The sequence below is a fragment of the Oncorhynchus mykiss genome, chromosome 6, assembly GCF_013265735.2.
Source record: "Oncorhynchus mykiss isolate Arlee chromosome 6, USDA_OmykA_1.1, whole genome shotgun sequence".
In the NCBI taxonomy this organism is placed as follows: domain Eukaryota; kingdom Metazoa; phylum Chordata; class Actinopteri; order Salmoniformes; family Salmonidae; genus Oncorhynchus; species Oncorhynchus mykiss.
In genome coordinates, this window is record NC_048570.1 from 55,147,656 (window position 1) to 55,175,369 (window position 27,714).

Genomic DNA, 27,714 nt, shown 5'->3' on the forward strand with positions numbered 1-27,714 from the left:
GCAATGCGCTGTTTGGCGGCCTCCCAGCCAAATCACTACAGAGGCTCCAACTAGTCCAGAACAGTGCTGTCAGGGTACTGCCCAGGACCAAGAAGTCAGACCTAGGGCTGTTACTGTGACCGTATTACCACCACAACGGCAGTCACGAGTCATGACTGCAGTCAAATTCCATGTGACCGTTTAGTCACGGTAGTTAAGCTTCTCCAAGCTCTGATGCTGCTTATGGTCATTAGTAGCCTACCAAACTTGTTAACTGTCTGGTACTCAGCACTCTATTGTCCCTATAATCACTCTTACATCAATGCAAATGTATTCGAAAATCTAATCAAACACTTCATGAGAGCCCATGAGCTCACTTTGCACAATATTTCTATAGGCTATGCAATTCCGGGAGAAAACAGAGTGATGGCCTCTATTATAAAGACGAGGATCCCATCAGATTTCTATAGGCTAGGTCTACTATATTTATTTCTCAACTTTCCTAGTATTAAGGACATTGTTTCTCTTTACAACAGGAGTATAGCCTACCTGGCTGGCAGGAAATTGAACCACGGGAAAAGCATCCTCCATTTGCTATTTGAGTGCATAGATTACATGTTTCGAGACAGGTGCATGATAATGGTCCATTCTAAATCAAAACATATTTCACATATATATTATTAGGTATACAGTCGTGGCCAAAGGTTTTGAGAATGACACAAATATTAATTAATAATATTAAAGTCTGCTGCCTCAGTTTGTATGATGGCAATTTGCATATGCTCCAGAATGTTATGAAGAGTGATCAGATGATGTCACACCCTGACCATAGTTTGCTTTATATGTTTCTATGTTTTGTTTGGTCAGGGTGTGATCTGAGTGGGCATTCTATGTTGTGTGTCTAGTTTGTCTGTTTCTGTGTTTGGCCTGATATGGTTCTCAATCAGAGGCAGGTGTTAGTCATTGTCTCTGATTGGGAACCATATTTAGGTAGCCTGTTTGGTATTGGGGTTTGTGGGTGATTGTTCCTGTCTCTGTGTTTGTACTAGATAGGGCTGTTTTGGTTTTTCACATTTCTTGGTTTTGTTAGTCTATTCATGTGTAGTTTCTTTATTAAAGAACCATGAATAATAACCACGCTGCGTTTTGGTCCGCCTCTCCTTCGACACAAGAAAACCGTTACAGATTAATTGCAATTAATTGCAAAGTCCCTCTTTCACATGCAAATGAACTGAATCCCCCAAAAACATTTCTAACACATTTCAGCCCTGCCACAAAAGGACCAGTTGACATAATGTCAGTGATTCTCTCGTTAACACAGGTGTGAGTGTTGACGAGGACAAGGCTGGAGAGCACTCTGTCACGCTGACTGAATTTGAATAACAGACTGGAAGCTTCAAAAGGATGGTGGTGCTTGGAATCATTGTTCTTCCTCTGTCAGCCATGGTTACCTGCAAGGAAACATGTACCGTCATCATTGATTTGCACAAAAAGGGCTTCACATGCAAGGATATTGCTGGCAGTATGATTGCACCTAGATCAACCATTTATCTGATCATCAAGAACTTCAAGGAGAGTGGTTCAATTGTTGTGGGCGCCCAAGAAAGTCCAGTAAGCACCAGGACCGTCTCCTAAAGTTGATTCAGCTGCGGGATCGGGGCACCACCAGTACAGAGTTAGCTCGGGTAGGTGTATCTTAGCTCGGGTAGGTGTATCTGCACACACAGTGAGGGGAAGACTTTTGGAGGATGGTCTGGTGTCAAGAAGGGCAGAAAAGAAGCCACTTCTCTCCAGGAAAAACATCAGGGACAGACTGATATTCTGCAAAAGGAACTGGGATTGGACTGCTGAGGACTGGGGTAAAGTCATTTTCTTTGATAAATCCCCTTTCTGATTGTTTGGGCATCTGAAAAAAAAGCTTGTCAAGGTGAGCGCTACCATCAGTCCTGTGTCATGCCAACAATAAAGCACCCTGAGACCATTCATGTGTGGGGTTGCTTCTCAGCCAAGGGAGTGGGCTCACTCACAATTTTGCCTAAGAACACAGCCATGAATAAAGAATGGTACCAACACATCCTCCGAGAGCAACTTCTCTCAACCATCCAGGGACAGTTTGGTGACGAACAATGCCTTTTCCAGCATGATGGAGCACCTTGCCATAAGGAAAAATGTATGACTTAGTGGCTCGGGGAACAAAAAAAATGATATTTTGGGTCCATGGCCAGGAAACTCCCCAGATGTTAATCCCATTGAGAACTTGTGGTCAATCCTCAAGAGGCGGGTGGACAAACAAAAACCCACAAATTCTGACAAACTCCAAGCATTGATTATGCAAGAATGGGCTGCCATCAGTCAGGATGTGGCCCAGAAGTTAATTGACAGCATGCCAGGGCGGATTGCAGAGGTCTTGAAAAAGAAGGGTCAACACTGCAAATTTTGACTCTTTGCATCAACTTCATGTAATTGTCAATAAAAGCCTTTGATACTTATGAAATGCTTGTAATTATACTTCAGTATTTGATAGTAACATCTGACAAAAATATCTAAAGACACTGAAGCAGCAAACGTTGTGGAAATTAATATTTGTATCATTCTCAAAACATTTGGCCACGGCTGTATGTAAAGCATGAGGTTGTAAGTAACAAGAATTTTCACAGGACATAGAAATGTCTGATATGGGCAGAAAGTTTAAATTCTTGTTAATCTAACTGCACTCTCCAATTTACAGTAGCTATTAGAGTGAAAGAATACCATGCTATTGTTTGAGGAGAGTGCAAAGTTATGACTTGATGTATTAATAAACCAATTAGGCACATTTGGGCAGACTTGATACAACATTTTGAACAGAAATGCAATTGTTCATCGAGTCAGTCTAAAACCTTGCAGATACACTGCTGCCATCTAGTGGCAAAAAACTAAAATGTGCCTAAGCTGGAATAATACATTGTGGCCTTTCTTGCATTTCAAAATGAAAAAAATGTATACATTTTTTAAGTTAAATATTTATATTACTGTATTTTGAATTTCGCGCTCTGCAATTTCATCGGCTGTTGGCCTGGTGGGATGCTACCATCCCACCTGCCCATAAGAAGATAAACTCCTTGGCCTGAATTCCAAGCATCACATCAGGAGGAGACCTGGCACCATTCCTACGGTGAAGCACAGTGGTGGCAGCATCATGTTGTCTGGATGTTTTCAGCGGCAGGGACTGGGAAACTAGTCAGGATTGAGGGAAAGATTAACGGAGCAAAGTACAGAGAGATCCTTGATGAAAACCTGCTCCAGAGCGCTCAGGGCCTCAAACTGGGTCAAAAGTTCATCTTCCAACTTGACAATGACCCTAAGCACACTGCCAAAACTACGCAGGAGAGGGCTTTGGGACAAGTGTCTGAATCTCATTGAGTAGCCCAGCCAGCTGTATCACAATTCCAGTGGGTCAGAAGTTTACATACACTATGTTGACTGTGCCTTTAAACAGCTTGGAAAATTCCAGATAATGATGTCATGGCTTTAGAAGCTTCAGATAGGCAAATTGACATCATTTGAGACAATTGGAGGTGTGGCTGTGGATGTATGTCAAGGCCTACCTTCAAATGCATTGCCTCTTTGCTTGACATCATGGGAAAATCAAAACAAATCAGCTAAGAATTGTAGACCTCCACAAGTCTGGTTCATCCTTGGGAGCAATTTCCAAACGGCTGAAGGTACCACGTTCATCTGTACAAACAATAGTAAGCAAGTATAAACACCATGGGACAACGCAGCCGTCATACCTCTCAGGAAGGAGACACGTTCTGTCTCCTAGAGATGATCGTACTTTGGTGCGAAAAGTGCAAATCGATCTCAGAACAGCAAAGGAATATGTTGTGAATATGCTGGAGGAAACCAGTACAACAGTATCCACAGTAAACGAGTCCTATTTCGACATTAGCAAGGAAGAAGACACTGCTTCAAAGCTGCCATAAAAAAAGACAGACTACGGGGGATGAAAATGGCGCCGTAGAGAGAACACGGTGTTTCAGCGAGCTCTCGTGGCATTCGTAAATTAATATTTTTACATTAATCTCCTAGCTTGAAAAAGTGGTAGAATTGGCTAAATAAGTTACCATATAATGAGTCTTGACGGCTTTTTTGCAAAAATCTCCGACAACATGCCCAACAGAACTACTAAGAAGTCGACCAAAACCACCACCCCTGTGGATGTGCATGAGGAGCTAGCTAACGTTAGCGAGGCTAGCACCATTGCGGATACAGGCACAATGGACCTGGTGATTCAAAAGATGACTGATAACATTACTAAAGTGATCGATGCTAAGATAAGAACGGTCTTGGAAGCAATAGCAGGCCATTCAGCTGAACTACAGAGGGTTGTGGAACGTGTTGTTGAGGCGGAAGGAAGAATTGATGCAGTGGAAACTTCAACTACATCTATGGACGCTAAGATAAAAGCACTTGAGAAACAGGCACGCGAAATGGCGGAGCACATTGACGACTTGGATAATCGAGGACGCAGATGCAATATTCGTGTTGTGGGACTCCCGGAAAATTCTGAAGGGACACGTTCAGTAAAATTCTTTGAGGAATGTATCCCTGGCTACCTACAAATGGACACTAAGGCTGGCCGTGTGAAGCTGGACAGAGCCCATCGCTCTCAAGCACCGATACCCGGTCCCAATCAGCGCCCACGGCCGGTGGTTATAAAGTTCCACAACTTCACCGACAAGCAGCGCGTCATGGATGCGGCTAGAAACATCAGCTCTGATGGTAGTCAACATAAAAGTCCTAAGGTCTCATTCTTCATTGATTATTCCACTGCGGTTGTACGAAGACGCAAAGCGTTTGATGAGGCAAAGGCTCGACTCAGGAGAATGAAGATGGACTACGCACTGTTGTACCCGGCCACATTGAAGATTATGGTCAACGGATCACCTAAAAAGCTCTACACACCTGAAGAGGCTGCTGCGTTTATTGACTCTCTCGGGTAAATAACTTTTAAGCTGCACCTCAGCAGCATTGGATAACTTTGTTTATTTTTGGTTGAATCTGATCATGAAACAGTGACGTGAGTCCTCACGTACTCCGGCTCAGTAATATTCGTATCTTTATTATTTTTCTTGCTAAAGTAATAGCCACTATAGCTCAGGCTGAGATATGTGTGAATCCATATTGGTGCCCAGGCTTGGTTTTAGGTGGAAGAGCCTCAATATTCTCCTATTGATTTTCTTTTCCATACATATAAAGGATGAGGCTATGGAGCGGCGATGCAGACTTAAGAGTCTACATTGGAGAGTTGAAATCCCCTGCATGTTAGCTAGTGGGAAAACCCCCTTTTGGATCTTTACATGTTTAATTTTTGGGTTTAGTATAGTTCGAGTTCAGGGTTCATATCGTTTGTTTATGCTCGGTGAGATAGAGGAGAGTTCAACACATGGAAAAAGGTACCACCCCACTTTTACAGTGGGATCCAGCCTGGATATTGAATGGTCAAGATACAATGGCAGGTAACGGACTGCGTGTATGTACATGGAACATTAGAGGGAGCCATAACCCTATTAAGAGGAAGAAGGTACTATCTTTTTTGAAAAAAGAAAATATTGATATTGCCCTGTTGCAAGAAACTCATTTGGATGATAAGGAGCACCTGAAATTACAACAAGGGGGGTTTGGTCAAGTGTTTTTCTCATCATTTACATCCAGAAGTAGAGGGGTAGCAATTCTGGTGAAAAAGAACTTACCACTTAAGGTCTGGAATTGTGTGAAAGATAAATCTGGTCGCTTTGTTATAATTAATGGTACTTTACAAGGGCAGAACATTTCTATAATGAATATTTACTTCCCCCCTGCTCACCCCCCTGATTTCCTCACTAAGGTTTTTCTAGACTTTTCAGAATTAAACTCGGACACTGCAGTGGTTGGAGGAGATTTGAACTGCTTGTTGAACCCCCTTATTGATAGGTTCCCCAGCGGTATAGCTTCACTCTTTCCTCAAGCTAAGTCACTTAAAGCTATTTGTGATGATCTGGGGTATGTGGATGTCTGGAGAGCTTTTCATCCCTCCAACAGAGAGTTCACTTTTTTCTCTGCACCTCATGGATGTCCGACTAGAATATAATATTTTTTTGTGCCCAGGACGTCTCTGCAGTCTGTTCTATCCGCTAGGATAGGAAGCATAGTCATATCTGACCATGCTGAGGTGATCCTGGACATAAAACTCAACGGGGTGTTCAATCGGTCAAGACATTGGAGGTTGAACACAACCATTCTTAAAGACCATACATTCACATCATATTTCATTACAAAGTTTAAAGCATTTTTCTCTATTAACTCTCAATCAACAGATAACCCCTCGCTCCTTTGGGAGACCTGTAAAGCGTATGCCAGGGGTCTGATTATGTCATACACAGCTACTAAGAGACGGAAAAAGCGTGAAAACAAAAAATGTTAGAGGGTGAATTAGGAACTAAAGAGAAGGACTACATTAAAACGCCCACTCCTGCCCCATTAAAGGAAATATCAGTCATTAGATCAACGTTAGACTCTCTCCTAACACAGGACGCTGAAAAGAAAATGAGATTTGTCAGGCAAAAGCTATATGAACATGGCGATAAGCCAGGAAAGTACTTGGCATACCTAGCTAAAAAGAGAGCTGACTCTCAGTCAATTTCTACTATTACTGACTCTGATTGTAATCATTTATATGAAAATAAATTGATAAGTGACTCATTTAAGAAATTTTATACAAATCTTTATGCCTCAGAACTGCCAAATGATGCACCCAAATTAATGGAGAACTTATTTTGTAAGATTGAGCTCCCTACTATCTCTGAAGAGCAGCGGTCCCTCCTTAATGCCCCTATTACCAAGGAAGAGATAATGTTCGCAATTAAGAATCTGCAAAATGGTAAGGCCCCAGGACCAGACGGGTTTTGTAGTGAGTTCTATAAAGAGTTCCATTGCCTGATCCTTGAGCCATTGCGTGATATGTTTAATCACTCATTTTCAAATGACCAACTCCCTCAAACGCTGAGAGAAGCCAACATTTTACTTATTCTCAAAAAGGGAAAATGTCCAGAGTCTTGTTCCTCGTACAGACCAATTTCCCTTCTGAATGTGGATAGAAAATTGCTTTCTAAAATTCTAGCCACAAGATTAAAGGACTCACTGCCACTAATTGTGAAAGGAGGCCAAACTGGCTTCATTAAGGGCCGTAAGTCATGCAACAATGTCAGGCGGCTTCTTAATGTAATTCAAGCTTACCAACAAAGTTCTGTGGATGGTCTTGTGCTCTCCCTAGATGCTGAGAAAGCATTTGATCGTGTGGAGTGGTCTTACCTATTATTTGCTCTAAATAAATTTGGTCTGGGCGACAACTTTATAAAATGGGTGAAAGTTTTATATGATGATCCTCAGGCTGCTGTCCTTACTAATGGGCTAAGGTCAAATAGCTTCTCTATACACAGAGGTACCAGACAGGGCTGTCCTTTATCCCCCCTCCTCTTTGCACTCATTATGGAACCACTGGCCGAGGCCATCAGGGTAACGCCTGCTATACAGGGGCTGCTCATTGGTGATGTTCACCATAAAATAAGCTTGTATGCTGATGATGTCCTGATATTCATCTCTAGTCCCGAGACTTCAATTACAGCTCTTATTAATATTATTGAATTATTCAGCGAATTCTCAGGCTACAAGATTAACCTAACTAAGTCAGAGGCTATGCCACTTGGTAGCCTGCACTCTGTACCTAATACTTCTCCCCCCTTCCCATTTAAATGGTCTCCCTCAGGTTTCATGTATCTGGGTATATTTGTAACTCCTAAATTCCAGCAAATGTACAAAGCCAATTTTGTTCCCATGTTTGATACAATAAGACAGGATCTGGAGCGCTGGAACTCTCTCCCGATTTCTTGGTTGGGTAGAATATCCCTCTTGAAAATGAACATTTTACCTAGACTACTTTACCCAATCCAAATGATCCCAGTATTACTCTCCAATAAGTTAAGAAAGGATGTAAATGGATGGCTAAATTCCTTTTATATGGAGTAAACGCAAACCAAGACTTAAGATGGCAATATTGCAGCTGCCAAGTTCTATGGGCGGCTTGGACCTGCCCAATATCAGGTTCTATCAATGGTGTGCCCACCTTTGTTATATTTCTGACTGGATCACAAATGATGACTCCTCTATTTGGTTAGACATTGAGACTTCTCTTTCAAAATACCCCTTACAGGATCTTTTATTTTTCAGAAGTTTCAAGTCTGTAGAAGATCACTGCAATAATCCCGTTACACTTAACACACTCAAAGTATGGAGGTCAGTTCAACGCTTCCTGGGAAGGTCCAAACTAACCTCTGCTCTTACCCCAATTCTTAACAATCCAGATTTCAGTCCAGGATTGCTGGATGCCGGCTTTAACTTTTGGCTTAAGGGCATACGCAGGCTAAATGACTTATTTGTTGATAAGATTTTGTTGTCATTTGAGCAGATGGTCGAGAAATATCGACTCCCAAAGCAGGACTTTTTCCGCTTCCTACAAGTAAGACATTATATCCTGAAGAGCACCACCTTAATTGGTAACCCTGATGTGTCTGTCATTGAAAGAATGCTTTTTTTCCCACAAAGGAAAATGTCTGTAAGTCTGTTTTATGATACTTTAAGGTCCCTTTCTGCTGTCAACACACAGAGGGTGAAACAAGTGTGGGAGAAAGAATTGTCTGTTACTATTGACGAAGAGATGTGGGAGGACATTTGGAGATATGCAAAAACAATATCTATATGTAATCGTACTAGAGCAATCCAATTAAGAATAATACACAGATTGCATATATCCCCAAATCGCAGACATGCTTTTAGCCCCACTTCCTCTTCCCCTCAGTGTCTTAAATGCAAAACTGATACAGGCACCCTAACACATTGTTTATGGTCATGTACCAAAATACAAAGATACTGGTCTGGTGTTCTGAAAGAAATTGAAAAGATCCTATGGGTTGATCTAGAATTGGACCCAGTTTCTTTACTGTTAGGTCTCCCTAGTAGGCATGTTACTTCTGTGGGTAAAAGGAGGATTTACAACATCCTTACCTTCGCAGCGAGGAAAAACATCCTTTTACAGTGGATTAGTGATAAGGTTCCTTCTATTAAAGATTGGCATAAGATACTATTTGAATTGGTGCCTCTGGAATATCTGACATGTACATTGCATTCTAAAACAGACCAGTTCTACAAAGTATGGGAACCTTATCTAAATTACCTAGAACCTGAGGTATCAGCTATTATGCTGCAAGGATTCTCGTAGAATGGCGGGGATCTATGTATTTCAGAACTACACTGTACGTTCCATGTGTGGAACCTAACCTCTTGGTTTAAACTGAGCTTTTTTGTTTAATTTCTGTTTCTAAGTTTGTTTAAAATGTATGTATTAAAATAAAATAAAATATTAATAAATGTTTTTTTTTTTTAAAGACAGACTACAGTTTGCAACTGGACAAAGATTGTACATTTTGGAGAAATGTCCTCTGGTCTGATGAAACAGAAAATATAACTGTTTGCAAGCCGAAGAACACCATCCCAAACGTTCAAGCACGGGGGTGGCAGCATCATGTTGTGGGTGTGCTTTGCTACAGGAGGGACTGGTGCACTTCACAAAATAGATGGCTTCATGAGGAATAAAAATGTCTTGATGTTGCTTCAATATATTCACAACATCAGTCAGGAAGTTAAAGCTTGGTCGCAAATGGTTCTTCCAAATGGACAATGACCCCCAAGCATACTTCCAAAGTTGTGGCAAAATGGCTTAAGGACAACAAAGTCAAGGCATTGGAATGGCAATCACAAAGCCCTTACTTCAATCCTATAGAACATTTATGGGCAGATCTGAAAAAGCATGAGTGAGCATGGAGGCCTATAAACCTGATTCAGTTACACCAGCTCTGTCAGGAGGAATGGGCCTGTGGGAAGCTTGTGGAAGACTGCCCAAAACATTTGACCCAAGTTAAGCAATTTAAAGGCAATGCTACCAAATACTAATTGAGTGTATGTAAACTTCTGACCCACTGGGAATGTGATGAAAGAAATAAAAGCTGAAATAAATCATTTTCTTTACTATTATTTGGACATTTCACATTCTTAAAATAAAGTGGTGATCCTAACTGACCTAAGACAGGGATTTACTTAAATGTCAGGAATTGTGAAAAACTGAGTTGAAATGTGTTTGGCAAAGGTGTATGTAAACTTCCGACTTCAACTGTATATATGGGTCATAGAACAATCTCTGCTCTGTAGATTTCCCTGCAACGAGACAGATTCACTAGATTATGTATTCTGGTATTGCCCTATGTAGCTTGTTTCCGGTCACAGGTTCAGGAATGGTTCAAATAGCAGTGTTGAGCAATTTGAAAAGCCATAGTGAGTCAATAAATAATATATCAATCATTGGAGGAACAGTGGATACTATACGGTTAGAAAGATTCAAGTTGTATGTAAAACATTACTGCAAAACCAAATGAGGGTGGTCTATGGTGATAGGTTGATTGAGGTGAAAGGTGGTAAGAGGTCAGATTAATAGCTTATGTTTGTTAATTTATAATTGATACTGTATGCAAAATGTGTACGTAAAATACACTGCTCAAAAAAATAAAGGGAACACTTAAACAACACAATGTAACTCCAAGTCAATCACACTTCTGTGAAATCAAATTGTCCACTTAGGAAGCAACACTGATTGACAATAAATGTCACATGCTGTTGTGCAAATGGAATAGACAACAGGTGGAAATTATAGGCAATTAGCAAGACACCCTCAAAAAGGAGTGGATCTGCAGGTGGGGACCACAGACCACTTCTCAGTTCCTATGCTTCCTGGCTGATGTTTTGGTCACTTTTGAATGCTGGCGGTGCTTTCACTCTAGTGGTAAATTAAGACGGAGTCTACAACCCACACAAGTGGCTCAGGTAGTGCAGCTCATCCAGGATGGCACATCAATGCGAGCTGGGGCAAGATGGTTTGCTGTGTCTGTCAGCGTAGTGTCCAGAGCATGGAGGTGCTACCAGGAGACAGGCCAGTACATCAGGAGACGTGGAGGAGGCCGTAGGAGGGCAACAATCCAGCAGCAGGACCGCTGCCTCCGCCTTTGTGCAAGGAGGAGCACTGCCAGAGCCCTGCAAAATGACCTTCAGCAGGCCACAAATGTACATGTGTCTGCTCAAACGGTCAGAAACAGACTCCATGAGGGTGGTATGAGGGCCTGACGTCCAACGGTGGGGGTTGTGCTTACAGCCCAACACCGTGCAGGACGTTTGGCATTTGCCAGAGAACACCAAGATTAGCAAATTCGCCACTGGTGCCCTGTGCTCTTCACAGATGAAAGCAGGTTCACACTGAGCACGTGACAGGCGTGGAGAACGTTCTGCTGCCTGCAACATCCTCCAGCATGACCGGTTTGCCGGTGGGTTAGTCATGGTGTGAGGTGGCATTTCTTTGGGGTGCCGTACAGCCCTCCATGTGCTCGCCAGAGGTAGCCTGGCTGCTATTAGGTACCGAGATGAGATCCTCAGACCCCTTGTGAGACCATATGCTGGTGCGGTTGGCCCTGGGTTCCTCCTAATGCAAGACAATGCTAGACCTCATGTGGCTGGAGTGTGTCAGCAGTTCCTGCAAGAGGAAGGCATTGATGCTATGGACTGGCCCGCCCGTTCCCCAGACCTGAATCCAATTGAGCACATCTGGGACATCATGTCTCGCTCCAGCCACCAACGCCACGTTGCACCACAGACTGTCCAGGAGTTGGCGGATGCTTTAGTCCAGGTCTGTGAGGAGATCCCTCAGGAGACCATCCGCCTCCTGATCAGGAGCATGCCCAGGCATTGTAGGGAGGTCATACAGGCACGTGGAGGCCACACACACTACTGAGCCTCATTTTGACTTGTTTTAAGGACATTACATCAAAGTTGGATCAGCCTGTAGTGTGGTTTTCCACTTATTTTTGAATGTGACTCCAAATCCAGACCTCCATGGGTTGATACATTTGATTTCCATTGATAATTTTTGTGTGATTTTGTTGTCAGCACATTCAACTATGTAATGAAAAAAGTATTCAATAAGAATATTTCATTCATTCAGATATAGGATGTGTTATTTTAGTGTTCCCTTTATTTTTTTGAGCAGTGTATATCAACTCAGCAAAAAAGAAACGTCCCTTTTTCAGGACCCTGTCTATCAAAGGTAATTAGTAAAAAATCATAACTTCACAGATCTTGATTGTAAAGGCTTTAAACACTGTTTCCCATGCTTGTTCAATGAACCATAAACAATTCATGAACATGCACCTGTGGAATGGTCATTAACTTTTTAAGGCTAGGGGGCAGTATCCTGAATTCCGGATGACTGACATACCCAAAGTAAACTGCCCGTTACCCAGGCCCAGAAGCTAGGATGTGCATAAAATTGGCAGCATTTGATAGAAAATACTCTGAAAACTGTTAAAATAATGTCTGTGAGTATAACACAACTGATATGGCAGGCGAAAACCCGAGGAGGATCCATCCGGACTTCTTTTGTTGTTGAGGTCAAGGGCCATTTCAATGCAATCCTATGGGATAGAATTCCTCCCAGATTGCAGTTCCTATGGCTTCCACTAGATGTCAACAGTCGTTAGAAAGGGTTTCAGGCTTGTTTTTTGAAAAACAAACGAGTAGTTGTTGTTTTTCCATGGTGTCTCTCATTAGAAAAGTATTCTTGTTGCACCTGTGAATGAGGTGAACGCTCTTCGTTATTTATCTTCCCTATTGAACATACTATTCTCTGTCTTAACTTTTATTGTTTATTTAGATATTAGAGTACCTGAGGATTAATTAGAAACATCGTTTGACTTGTTTGGACGGACCTTACTTGTAACTTTTTGGATTCGTTTGTATGCATGTTGAACGAGTGGATTACTGAATCAAGCGCGCAGACTAGCAGACATTTATGGGATATAAAGAAGGACGTTATCGAACAAAATGACCATTTGTTGTGCAGCTGAGACCCTTGGAATTTCAATCAGAGGAAGCTCTTCAAAGGTAAGTGATTTATTTTATCGCAATTTGGGATTTTGTGACGCCCGTGCTGGTTTGGAAAATAATTTTGGTGTGGGGCGCTGTCCTCAGATAATCGCATGGTATGCTTTCGCCGTAAAGCCTTTTTGAAATCTGCCAACGCGGTTGGATTAACAAGAGGATAAGCTTTTAAACAATGTAGGACACTTGTATTTTTATGAATGTTTAATATTACGATTGTTGTATTTTGAATTTCGTGCTCTGCAATTTCTTCTGCATGTTGTCAAGGAGGTGCCCAAAGAGGTTTTAAGACATGACCAGCTTACAGACGGTAGGCAAATAAGGTCACTGTTATGAAAACTTAGCACATTAAAGAGACCTTTCTACTGACTCTGAAAAACACCAAAAGAAAAATGCCCAGGGTCCATCTGCGTGAATGTGCCTTAGGCATGCTGCAGGGAGGCATGAGGACTGCAGATGTGGCCAGGGCAATAAATTGCATTCTCTGTACTTTGAGACGCCTAAGACAGCGCTACAGGGAGACAGGATGGACAGCTGATCATCCTCGCAGTGGCAGACCAGGTGTAACAACACCTGCACAGGATCGGTACATCTGAACATCACTCCTGCGGGACAGGTACAGGATGACAACAACAACTAGCTAGTTAGTGTATTACAGCCAAGTGTGTGTGTGTGTGTGTGTGTGTGTGGTATGGGAGAGAGCGAGAAGTGGGGGATGTGTAGCCCATTAACATTTGCAGTAACTTATGAGACCTGTGCGTGCGTGCGTGTGTGTGTGTTCACGCATGCATTTTAATGAGTTCAGGTTATGTGTGAGTATTGAAAGTTTGTTAATATTACTTGAAAATGTATAGTGCATGTATATAACGAGGAACACCAGGAATGCACAATCCCTCCATCAGTGCTCAGACTATCCGCAATAGGCTGAGAGAGGCTGGACTGAGGGTTTGTAGACTTGTTGTAAGGCAGGTCCTCACCAGACATCACCGGCAACAACAGGCACAAAGTGCTCTTCACTGACTAGTCGCGTTTTTGTCGGGTAATGGTCAGATTCGCGTTTATCGTCGAAGGAATGAGCATTACACCGAGGCCTGTACTCTGGAGCTGATCGATTTTTGAGATGGAGTGTCCGTCATGATCTGGAGCGGTGTGTCACCGAGTCATCAGACTGCGGTTGTTGTCATTGCAGGCAATCTCAACTCTGTGCGTTACAAGGAAGACATCCTACTCCCTCATAGGGTACCCTTCCTGCAGGCTCATCCTGACATGAACCTCCAGCAATTCCACCTGTTACGGTGCGTGAATGAGGACCCAAAAGCGAATTAACGTAAACAGAGCTTCTTTAATAACAAAACAAAACGTAGGCTCAGATGGACCGGCAGGTTCCGACAGGACTGGACAAGGTTGCAGCAAACATGACGATAGTCTGGTTCAGGCATGAACAACACAAACAAGAATCCGACAAAGACAGGAGCAGAAACAGAGAGAGATATAGAGGACTAATCAGAGGGAAAAAGGGAACAGGTGGGAAAAGGGGTGACGAGGTAGTTAGGAGGAGACAAGGCACAGCTGGGGGAAAGAGGGGGAGAAAAGGTAACCTAACAACGACCAGCAGAGGGAGACAGGGTGAAGGGAAAGGACAGAAACAAGACACAACATGTCAGGACATGACATGACCTCCTGGCGCACTCGAGGAGGAAACCTGGCGGCAACGGAGGAAATCATCGATCAGCGCACGGTCCAGCACGTCCCGAGAGGGAACCCAACTCCTCTCCTCAGGACCGTACCCCTCCCAATCTACTAGGTACTGATGACCACGGCCCCGAGGACGCATGTCCAAAATCCTACGGACCCTGTAGATGGGTGCGCCCTCGACAAGGATGGGGGGGGGGGGGGGAAGACGAGCGGGGGCGCGAAGAACGGGCTTGACACAGGAGACATGGAAGACCGGGTGGACGCGACGAAGATATCGCGGAAGAAGAAGTCGAACTGCGACAGGATTAATGATCCGAGAAATACGGAACGGACCAATGAACCGCGGGGTCAACTTGCGAGAAGTGGTCTTAAGGGGAAGGTTCTGAGTGGAGAGCCAAACTCTCTGACCGCGACAATATCTAGGACTCTTAGTTCTACGCTTATTAGCAGCCCTCACAGTCTGCGCCCTATAACGGCAAAGTGCAGACCTGACCCTCTTCCAGGTGCGCTCGCAACGTTGGACAAAAGCCTGAGCGGAGGGGACGCTGGACTCGGCGAACTGAGATGAGAACAGCGGAGGCTGGTACCCGAGGCTACTCTGAAAAGGAGATAGCCCGGTCGCAGACGAAGGAAGCGAGTTGTGGGCGTATTCTGCCCAGGGGAGCTGTTCTGACCAAGACGCAGGGTTGCGAAAAGAAAGACTGCGTAAGATGCGACCAATAGTCTGATTGGCCCGTTCTGCTTGACCGTTAGACTGGGGGTGAAAGCCGGAAGAGAGACTGACGGAAGCCCCAATCAAACGGCAAAACTCCCTCCAAAATTGAGACGTGAATTGCGGACCTCTGTCCGAAACGACGTCTGACGGAAGGCCATGAATTCTGAAAACATTCTCGATGATGATTTGTGCCGTCTCTTTAGCAGAAGGAAGCTTAGCAAGGGGAATAAAATGAGCCGCCTTAGAGAACCTGTCGACAACCGTAAGAATAACAGTCTTCCCCGCTGACGAAGGCAGTCCGGTGACAAAATCTAAGGCGATGTGAGACCACGGTCGAGAGGGAATGGGAAGCGGCCTGAGACGGCCGGCAGGAGGAGAGTTACCGGACTTAGTCTGCGCGCAGACCGAACAAGCAGCCACGAAGCGACGCGTGTCATGCTCCCGGGTGGGCCACCAAAAGCGCTGGCGAATGGAAGCAAGCGTACCCCGAACGCCAGGGTGGCCGGCTAACTTGGCAGAGTGAGCCCACTGAAGAACGGCCAGACGAGTAGGAACGGGAACGAAAAGAAGGTTCCTGGGACAAGCGCGCGGTGACGGAGTTTGAGTGAGTGCTTGCTTTACCTGCCTCTCAATTCCCCAGACAGTCAACCCGACAACACGCCCCTCAGGGAGAATCCCCTCGGGGTCAGTGGAGGCTACTGAAGAACTGAAGAGACGAGATAAAGCATCAGGCTTGGTGTTCTTAGAGCCCGGACGATAAGAAATCACGAACTCGAAACGAGCGAAAAACAGCGCCCAGCGCGCCTGACGCGCATTAAGTCGTTTGGCAGAACGGATGTACTCAAGGTTCCTATGGTCAGTCCAAACGACAAAAGGAACGGTCGCCCCCTCCAACCACTGTCGCCATTCGCCTAGGGCTAAGCGGATGGCGAGCAGTTCGCGGTTTCCCACATCATAGTTACGTTCCGACGGCGACAGGCGATGAGAAAAATACGCGCAAGGGTGGACCTTGTCGTCAGAGAAGGAGCGCTGAGAAAGAATGGCTCCCACGCCCACCTCTGACGCGTCAACCTCGACAATGAACTGTCTAGAGACGTCAGGTGTAACAAGGATAGGTGCGGATGTAAAACGATTCTTGAGGAGATCAAAAGCTCCCTGGGCGGAAACGGACCACTTAAAGCACGTCTTGACAGAAGTAAGGGCTGTGAGAGGGGCTGCCACCTGACCGAAATTACGGATGAAACGACGATAGAAGTTCGCGAAGCCGAGAAAGCGCTGCAACTCGACGCGTGACTTAGGGACGGGCCAATCAATGACAGCTTGGACCTTAGCGGGATCCATCTTAATGCCTTCAGCGGAAATAACAGAACCGAGAAATGTGACGGAGGAGGCATGAAAAGAGCACTTCTCAGCCTTCACAAAAAGACAATTCTCTAAAAGGCGCTGGAGGACACGTCGAACGTGCTGAACATGAATCTGGAGTGACGGTGAAAAAATCAGGATATCATCAAGGTAAACGAAAACAAAGATGTTCAGCATGTCTCTCAGGACATCATTGACTAATGCCTGAAAGACAGCTGGAGCGTTAGCGAGGCCGAAAGGAAGAACCTGGTATTCAAAGTGCCCTAACGGAGTGTTAAACGCCGTCTTCCACTCGTCCCCCTCCCTGATGCGCACGAGATGGTAAGCGTTACGAAGGTCCAACTTAGTGAAAAACCTGGCTCCCTGCAGGATCTCGAAGGCTGAAGACATAAGAGGAAGCGGATAACGATTCTTCACTGTTATGTCATTCAGCCCTCGATAATCTATGCAGGGGCGCAGGGACCCGTCCTTCTTCTTAACAAAAAAAAACCCCGCTCCGGCGGGAGAGGAGGAGGGGACTATGGTACCGGCGGCAAGAGCTACAGACAAATAATCTTCGAGAGCCTTACGTTCGGGAGCCGACAGAGAGTATAGTCTACCCCGGGGGGAAGTGGTTCCCGGAAGGAGATCAATACTACAATCATACGACCGGTGTGGAGGAAGAGAGGTGGCCCTGGACCGACTGAACACCGTGCGCAGATCGTGATATTCCTCCGGCACCCCTGTCAAATCACCAGGCTCCTCCTGTGAAGAAGAGACAGAGGAAACAGGAGGGATAGCAGACATTAAACATTTCACATGACAAGAGACGTTCCAGGAGAGGATAGAATTACTAGACCAATTAATGGAAGGATTATGACAAACTAGCCAGGGATGGCCCAAAACAACAGGTGTAAAAGGTGAACGAAAAATTAAAAAAGAAATGGTTTCGCTATGATTACCAGAAACAGTGAGGGTTAAAGGTAGCGTCTCACGCTGAATCCTGGGGAGAGGACTACCATCCAGGGCGAACAAGGCCGTGGACTCCCTTAACTGTCTGAGAGGAATGTCATGTTCCCGAGCCCAGGTCTCGTCCATAAAACAGCCCTCCGCCCCAGAGTCTATTAAGGCACTGCAGGAAGCTGACGAACCGGTCCAGCGTAGATGGACCGACAAGGTAGTGCAGGATCTTGAAGGAGAGACAGGAGTAGTAGCGCTCACCAGTAGCCCTCCGCTTACTGATGAGCTCTGGCTTTTACTGGACATGAAGTGACAAAATGACCAGCAGAACCGCAATAGAGACAGAGGCGGTTGGTGATTCTCCGTTCCCTCTCCTTAGTCGAGATGCGGATACCTCCCAGCTGCCTAGGCTCAGCACCCGAGCCGGCAGAGGAAGATGGTAGTGATGCGGAGAGGGGGGCAACGGAGAACGCGAGCTCCTTTCCACGAGCTCGGTGACGAAGATCAACCCGTCGCTCAATGCGAATAGCGAGTTCAATCAAGGAATCCACGCTGGAAGGAACCTCCCGGGAGAGAATCTCATCCTTTACCTCTGCGCGGAGACCCTCCAGAAAACGAGCGAGCAAAGCCGGCTCGTTCCAGCCACTGGAGGCAGCAAGAGTGCGAAACTCAATAGAGTAGTCTGTTATGGATCGATTACCCTGACATAGGGAAGACAGGGCCCTGGAAGCCTCCTCCCCAAAAACAGATCGATCAAAAACCCGTATCATCTCCTCCTTAAAGTCCTGATACTGGTTAGTACACTCAGCCCTTGCCTCCCAGATTGCCGTGCCCCACTCACGAGCCCGTCCAGTAAGGAGAGATATGACGTAGGCGACACGAGCAGTGCTCCTGGAGTAAGTGTTGGGCTGGAGAGAAAACACAATATCACACTGGGTGAGGAACGAGCGGCATTCAGTGGGCTCCCCAGAGTAACACGGCGGGTTATTGATTCTGGGCTCCGGAGATTCGAAAGCCCTGGAAGTGGCCGGTGGATCGAGGCGGAGATGGTGAACCTGTTCTGTGAGGTTGGAGACTTGGGTGGCCAGGGTCTCAACGGCATGTCGAGCAGCAGACAATTCCTGCTTGTGTCTGCCTAGCATCGCTCCCTGGATCTCGATGGCTGAGTGGAGAGGATCCGAAGTCGCTGGGTCCATTCTTGGTCGGATTCTTCTGTTACGGTGCGTGAATGAGGACCCAAAAGCGAATTAACGTAAACAGAGCTTCTTTAATAACAAAACAAAACGTAGGCTCAGATGGACCGGCAGGTTCCGACAGGACAGGACAAGGTTGCAGCAAACATGACGATAGTCTGGTTCAGGCATGAACAACACAAACAAGAATCCGACAAAGACAGGAGCAGAAACAGAGAGAGATATAGAGGACTAATCAGAGGGAAAAAGGGAACAGGTGGGAAAAGGGGATACGAGGTAGTTAGGAGGAGACAAGGCACAGCTGGGGGAAAGAGGGGGAGAAAAGGTAACCTAACAACGACCAGCAGAGGGAGACAGGGTGAAGGGAAAGGACAGAAACAAGACACAACATGACAGTACATGACACCACCAGCCATATTGCTCGTTCTGTGCGTGATTTCCTGCAAGACAGGAATGTCAGTGTTCTGCCATGGCCAGCGAAGAGCCCAGATCTCAATCCCATTGAGCACATCTGGGACCTGTTGGATCGGAGGGTGAAGGCTAGGGCAATTCCCCCCCAGAAATGTCCAGTAAATTTCAGGTGCCTTGGTGGAAGAGTGGGGTAACATCTCACAGCAAGAATTGGCAAATCTGGTGTAGTCCACGAGGAGGAGATGCACTGCAGTACTTAATGCAGCTGGTGGCCACACCAGATACTGACTGTTACTTTGATTTTGACCCACCCTTTGTTCAGGGACACATTTTTCAATATCTGTTAGTCACATGTCTGTGGAACTTGTTCAGTGTATATCTCAGTTGTTGAATCTTGTTATTTTCATATAAATATTTACACATGTTAAGTTTGCTGAAAATAAATGCTGCTAACAGTGAAAGGACGTTTCATTTTTGCTGAATTTATATGAAGCAGAAAAGCTGTAAAAACTTTTAAAAAATAAGTGTCCTCCGAAGAGAGGGGTTAGGTTAATAAAAAAATAAACAGTGCATGGCTTTTTTCCCCTACCTTTTTAATTCCTAGTCGCACACCTCATGTAGCCTAGCCCATAGGCCTATATGATTTGCTAAGATTTGTATCCAAGTGGCCAAATAGATTGTTAAAATTAAGCACATGAACTGCTTTACAACGGGTGTAGATTATATCTGGCATACAGTTTCAATTTTGGTGAAGATCATTTTCACCAAAAAATGCACCTTTATAATAAATAATTACATGCCTAATTGCATTTGCACTTACTTTTGAGAATGGTGTTTCCCGTTAATTGATTGTATTTTGGAACATTTGTGCTTATAGCCTTCTGCCGCGTGTACTTATGTGAAGAAATAGCCTAATAGTTTATAAAACATTTAAGCTAAACAGACTGATCTGTTATGTCAGCCTCATTGCTTAAAACATATTTTTAATGCTTTGGTTGTATTCATTTGGGATTTATCGCATCCCACAACTGTCCCAGACTAGGTTTGTAATATGTACTTCTCTCACAACATAGAATAGGTAAACTTGTGTACTATGTGGGATAGTAGATTTACATATGCAGCCTATGTAAATCTTTTATCACCGATAGTACAAAGTTGATAGGCTAGTGCTTTTGCTGTTCATTTGGCTTACTTATCTTGTTGGCTGACAAAGTAAATGTGGACAGTTCTTCCAATATCTTCAATATGCACCTTGGAATTGGATAAGGACACTCGTGTCTGTCTTCACTTGTAGTCTGTGAGAAAGACCTGATCACATGACAGGTCTGGCATTGGCAAATCAGAATTGAGCGATCTCAGAGAGCCAAGTGAGTGAGAGGCGCTGCTGAGCACGCAGCTGGGAGGCGGGAATTATAATTATTATATTTAGCCCAAGGGCACAACGGACACTGGCCGCAAAAGGCATGGATTTTTTTCGGGGGCATTACAGCCACACTAGGGGCATGCCGCCGGGAAATTTGAAGCATCATCAAGTGCTTGTTAAATTGTGAACAAGAGACTGAGGAAGTGTGTACAGCCTGTGCAAAAATACCAAACGGAGCACATGCCTTTCAAGTGACTTTTTTCAAATCAACATTAGTCGCATCATGCAGCCTTAAAACGTTAAAAAAAATCGAATCATATAACCCAACGTTTGTATTGCATCCAAATTTGCATAAATAACTCTAAATTAAGCATATTTGAGGACCTGTTTATTTGTTAACCTCAACATAGAATAGCTGCATGTGCTCACTCCCTCAAATCATTTGGAGAAATATCCGTTCAATTGTATTCTTCATTCCATAAAATAATGCCATGGAATTCTAAGCAAATCTTGTCTACTAAATTAACTTGTGTAGCCCACAGCCATATGGCATAGCCAGATCAGGGCCTGATATAAGGACAATTCAGAGTATGCCATTCTGTTCTTCTGAAATAGACCACATTTTCTTCATATCATGTTTCTTCAGACCTCCTCTTTCATCTTAAAGAGGACACCAGCTCCTCTTTCATTTAAAATGAATCATGGATTTACTGTGATGGTGTAGGCTATATTTCAGGCTATATTTCAATGATTTATTAGACTTTTAAAATGTACAGTAGATATTCCAAAGGTCTGCATCAGTGGCTTCAGAAGCCAGGTTATGCTAAATGTGTTTATGTTAACATTTTCATACGTGAGTTCCTGATATCTCTAACGGTCGCCCCAGCGTGAGTTTTTTATGCACTTGATGTCAGAATGAGCAGTTGGGCAGTTAATAGGTTGTTTCAACTTTCAACATTTTTTAACAAGTTTTTGTTTTCTAACAACAGTTTGAATTGAAGTGTGTTCCGACCCCTCATTAGTTCACATAAAATTAGGCCATTTCACTTTTGCGGACAATTTATTTTTTAAGCATTACTGACCGGGACCAACTTCCCCAAGCATTGTGTCTGCAATTGTGTCTGTAAATCAAGTATGCAGAAATATGCACATCTCTAGTTAAAACAGGACCTGCACACACGTGTTCACATTTTCCATCTGGTGCCCGCATCGCATTCATTGTTGTTTTCATTACTATTTAAATTTTTTAAAATTTAAACCGGACGACACTGGGCCAATTGTGGGCCACCCTATGGGACTCCCAATCACGGCCGGATGTGATATAGCCTGTATAATAATACTACATGATAATAACTTTGGTAATGTGTGCGTTTATATCAAAGTGCCTTGTTATGTTATAATAGTTTCTGTAAGTCGCGTTGTCGTTTCTACTGTAGCTCACTGTATATATGGAGTACAATATATTTGTGTGTATTCCTTATAACCGGGGACACGTGAGGTAACGTTACTGATTTCATATAACCTTTGGGGTGTTATATTCAATCGTGCTCATATAGCTAGCTACATTTCTATTAGCTCTGTAAACCAATGCTAACTGAGTCAGAAGTATTAGCTTGTATTTTCATTTGGCCTATTTAGCATAGCTCTGTTCTGCCTGCCCTTGTGGCGCTCAACAGTTACTGTTTCTTACTGTTATAACTCATTTGTGATTTTGTCAATTCAATACATTATTTTTATGGCAGTGTTATTATGTTACTTCTTTGTAATTTTGTTTTATTGCTATATCCTGATATTGTTTTCTAATTACTAATAATTCCTCTTTACTCTTTACTTTCAGAAACCACAAAGAAGATTGAGGCCAGCTTTTGTATGCTAACATACACTCCTTAACAGTTTTACTGGATGAAAACACAGCAAGAAAACACCAGGGCCAATATGTAATAGTCGTCTATTTTATTAAAGTATGGGTGATGGTTGAACAACAACATCAAAAACTTGTTTTATTAGAGGAAAAAAATAACCCATATTTCATATTCATGCAGTGATTGAACAACAACTGCAATCCCACCCCCCACCTCTAAAGGCATGGTATCATGGCAGGTCACCTGTCAAGTCACCTATCAGGACAGTCAGTCAGTAATTGCTGCAGATGTGCTCAATAGTGCTTGAGCATATGATACTCCTCAAAACATGGTGAAACACATAGAGGTGTGTCACAAGCCAAACACATGTACTTTGTCAACTTCCTCTGCTTCCTTCTTTTGGTGCCAGACAGGCAGACTTTGCAGTGCTTCCATGTACAACTACCTTGAGTAGCAGTTTGAGGGACTTTGCAGGGGAAATGATGTGCAGTGACGCGTCGGGGATTGTCTGCAGCAGGACGGCCCAAAGTGGATGGGCGCAGAGGGGTGTGGTGCTCCTCCAGCAGCTCTCTCATGAGGTTTTCTCTGTAATTTTGGTAGGTAATTACTTTCCCTATGGGGAGAGGGAGTGAGGAGGATGAGGGAAGGGAGAGGATGATGAGGCAGTGGGTAGGTGGGTGAGATATTTCAACTATAATTGCATAATGTAACTCTATGTGAACTGTATGTCCAATTACAATAATTGTAATCAGTAATCATCTCACCTGTTAGTTGGCAGTGAACTATGTGGCCATTGAGGGCAGTAGTCAAATCAAATCACATTTATTTATATAGCCCTTCGTACATCAGCTGATATCTCAAAGTGCTGTACAGAAACCCAGCCTAAAACCCCAAATAGCAAGCAATGCAGGTGTAGAAGCACGGTGGCTAGGAAAAACTCCCTAGAAAGGCCAAAACCTAGGAAGAAACCTAGAGAGGAACCAGGCTATGTGGGGTGGCCAGTCCTCTTCTGGCTGTGCCGGGTGGAGATTATAACAGAACATGGCCAAGATGTTCAAATGTTCATAAATGACCAGCATGGTCGAATAATAATAAGGCAGAACATTTGAAACTGGAGCAGCAGCACGGTCAGGTGGACTGGGGACAGCAAGGAGTCATCATGTCAGGTATTCCTGGGGCATGGTCCTAGGGCTCAGGTCCTCCGAGAGAGAGAAAGAAAGAGAGACTTAGAGAGAGCATATGTGGGATGGCCAGTCCTCTTCTGGCTGTGCCGGGTGGAGATTATAACAGAACATGGCCAAGATGTTCAAATGTTCATAAATGACCAGCATGGTCGAATAATAATAAGGCAGAACAGTTTAAACTGGAGCAGTGTAGTAGTAGTGTAGTAGAGTAGAGTAGTGTCGATCAGATGGAAAAACATTTTCTTATACCACTTGGTAGTTTTCCGAGGGCATTCCACACAGCTGTTTATCATGTCTGCCTTATCCACTGCCCCCCATTTTGAGGTTATAGTCGAGCACACAGTCTGGTTTGATCTTTCTCTCTCTTGTCAGGTGGTCCACCTTCCCTGTGGCCGACATGGTTGCTGTGGAGAGGACATGGACATCTCGTTTGTCATGCAACTTTACTGCCAGCTGTTGACCATTCTCCTTAAACTTCACCTCCCCTCTCTGCATCTTCCTGCATCCGATTTCCAGGCATTACCTTCCTGTTCGACCTGACTGTCACACAGGCCCCTGTGCTGTTGGAGAGCAGATGCTTGAAGAGTGTTGGACTGCTGTACCAATTGTCTACATACAAAGTGTGTCCCTTGCCGAGATGAGGAGCCAGCATGGTCATCACTGTGGACCCGGACATCCCAAGCCCCTCATAATGTTGGATGTCAGTGTAAACTATAATGTCCTGGACAAATTGACGGAACGCCAGCCTACCCTTCCATAACATCAGGGACTCATCAATGCATAGGTCCTTGTATGGCACAAAGACCAGATCTAATGATATTGTCAGGCTGATGAGAACATTTCTTATTTTGTGTAATGGGTCATTTAGGTTGGCAGTAGCATTGTTGACAAAGTGCAGGCAACGCAGCAGAACTAGGAAGCAGTCTTGGGGAAAGAGGGTGGCAAAGAAGGGAGTTGCAAACATAGGATCTGTGCTCTAGTATTCTCTTAGGGAGTTCTTCTTTACTATTCCCATGAGAAGGACTGTAAGGTCTACTTTTCGCTAATTGCGGTTGTCACCCATTTTTCAAGTAACCCCCTCACTCCTGGCTCTCTCTTCTCCTGTAGCTCAAAGGCATAACAATTGGTCTCCCACCAGCTCCTCTTTCAGAAACGGCTTGAAGCACTCTGCCTCAGAGGGAAATGGCAAGAAGCTTTGCACTCCAGATTTGCTCATCAAAGCAAACAGCAAGGCCAGGAGGGGTGAAATGGCTGGTGGTCTTCCAACTACCACAGAACTCCTGTACTGTATCGACTGTTGGTCTGCCTCCATCACCACCAGCATCTTCAAAGGGAAGTGGGACTTTGTCAGTGGACAAAGGATCCTCAGATTCATGGTTCTCAATGGCTACAAGATTGGGGGGCAGCTCCTTCCTCACTGTCACTGTGATAATCTGATTCCTGACTTTCATACTCAGACTCCCTGTCAGAAGTTATAAAAATCTCCAGAATTTCCACATTTGTGAGTTGTCTCCTTTTGAAAGACATTGCTAATGCTACAGCTTAGCTCACTAGCTATATACAACAACACTGAATCGTTCAGAGTGGGAGTGAGAGGTCACGTGATTGACTGCCAGCGTGTATCAATAAATCACTATCAGAAAATGTTTTGTGTGGTAATTATTTATTTATTTACTGTTTTATTGACATGTTTTCAAGTACAGGGGCCTGTTGCACAAAAGTAGAATTAAGACATCCGGGATAAATGACTCAGCTGAGCTCAATGAAGCCAAAACATGTGCGTCCAGGCTTAATTGGTTGCACAAAGACCAAGCCAGGATGAGCAGACACGGATTCATTAAGCCAGGTGAAACCAATCCTGGATAGGTGCGCGCTCACGGCTCACTCAAATAGACCCCGCCACAGATCACAGATTAACTGATTTACCATGGCAACTAGAGCCGCGTACTTTTCCCCGTCGGAAGCACAAATCCTCATGGAGGCATACGAGGAGGTAAAAGATATAATTAAGAAGAAAGGCAACACCGCCACAGTGATAAAGCAAAGAGAAAAAGCGTGGCAAAGTATTGCAGACCGCCTGAATGCGTAAGTAGTGCACAATTACACACTCACCGCTCCGCTGAAACATCACAATTACAATTCAAATATTTAATTCACATCTCCAAAAATGCAGTTGTACTGTAATTATGAAACGGTTAATTTTTTTTATTGAAATGCACTGCAGATATGAGTGAAATTGTGTAAAGTAACTCCATCACACTGTATAAAGCTATGATAAAATTTTTGATATTTTTACTGAAAACAAGACAAAAATACCAAGTAATTTTTTGCAGTGTGACTCCATTAAGTGTGTGTGTGTGTGTGTGTGTGTGTGTGTAGATTAAACATGAACGGGCCAAAACGGACATGGCAGCAGGTCAAAATCAAATACAAGAACATTCTGCAGAATGGTATGGTCCCTGACTAATATTTAACAAAGCACAAGCATATATTGTACCCAGAAGGTGCCTGCTCACACATTGTCTGTACTGTTTTAGCAGTGAAAAAGAATACCCACAGACAAGGCACGGGTGGTGGGTCACCAAAGGCTGACCTTACCCCAGCAGAGGACATGGCCTTGGAGCTAAATAAAGGCAGGCCCGTCTTAGAGGGGATCCCTGGGGGGAAAGAGACGAGCATAGGTTCCTCCCAAGATGCCACCCGCTTCATTCAAGGTATGTCCTTCCATCTCTACATGGGATACAACCACATTCATATTGAATCAATTTGGACTGTCTGACTTTGGTTTACCTATTGCCTTGCAGTGTCTGGCAGCACTGTGTTCCTGTTAGAGCCACCAGCACAAGCACCAGACGATGCTGATCCAGTGAGTACTCCATCAAAGGCATACTGTAGGCCTGGCATGTCTTGTCTACTAGCTTCAATATGAATCCGATTAAATGTGATAGGGTGAAGGCCCCAGTGCAGCAGCAACAGCACATGATGGAGACGATGATGAGGAGGAGACCATCTCTCTGGATTCCAGAAGGCATGAGGTATCATGTTAAGACTGTGAAAGTACTATTTACTCTACAATGGTGAGGAGTCCTCATCAAAATCAAAAAATCTAATTTCTTTTACAGGACCCAGATGCTATACAGTGGGAAAACCAGCCTGGCAACATAGTGCGTATTAATAAAAGGACACCACATCCTGCCAAATTCCAGCTGCGCTAATTGTATTGTGTTCACAGAGCTCACAAGCTATCAGAAAGTTGTATGGCAACCACCTCCGGTGCCAAATAGAACTGGCAGACATAGACATTCAGTACAAGAAGAAAAAGATGGAAAATCTTGCACAAAAAGAGGACAATTAGGAAACTGGACCTTGAAATAAAAAAACTTGAGAGGGAGGTGAGATATGCCTTCAATGTACACTGTATGCTAACTGTAACACAAATGTATTAATCATTATTTTTCTTTCCTCCCCCAGCTCCAAGAAGATGACACAGCTCAAAATAAAAATTAGGTATATTCTCGTAAAGTCAAGTGAGCCATGACATATGAGCTCTTATTGTGAGCACACAGGACGGTGGCATCTTTCTAAGGTTTTTTTTATTTTCCCAGCAATCAGTACAACCAAGTCATCGTTATAAGGCATCGCCCTCTTTTGCCCACCCCCCCCAGCACCAGGTGTGGCCACTAGCCTATATGAAGGCCCAAAATTGTGTGTTCCTTTCTGCTCTGACAATGGCATGCCCATTCGTGCGAGATGTGGTGGATGAAGAAGCACTTGTGCTGAGGAGAGCCTTCAGGTGAGAAAGGGTCTTCAGGGACCGGTTGGACCCACTGGCCTTCCCTGATGACCATCTATATGAAAGATACAGGTTTTCTGCAGATGGCATCAGGTATCTATGCAGACTACTGGGTCCCAGGATTAAGCACCGCACTGCACGGAGCCATGCACTGAGTGTGGAGCA

At 44.3% G+C, this 27,714-nt stretch overlaps 1 pseudogene; it reads right to left on the bottom strand.

Annotated features, from left to right (window-relative positions):
• Positions 1-8,632: 8,632 nt before the first annotated feature.
• LOC110526929 lies at positions 8,633-25,207 on the bottom strand (annotated as a pseudogene).
• Between the last annotated feature and the right edge of the window lie 2,507 nt (positions 25,208-27,714).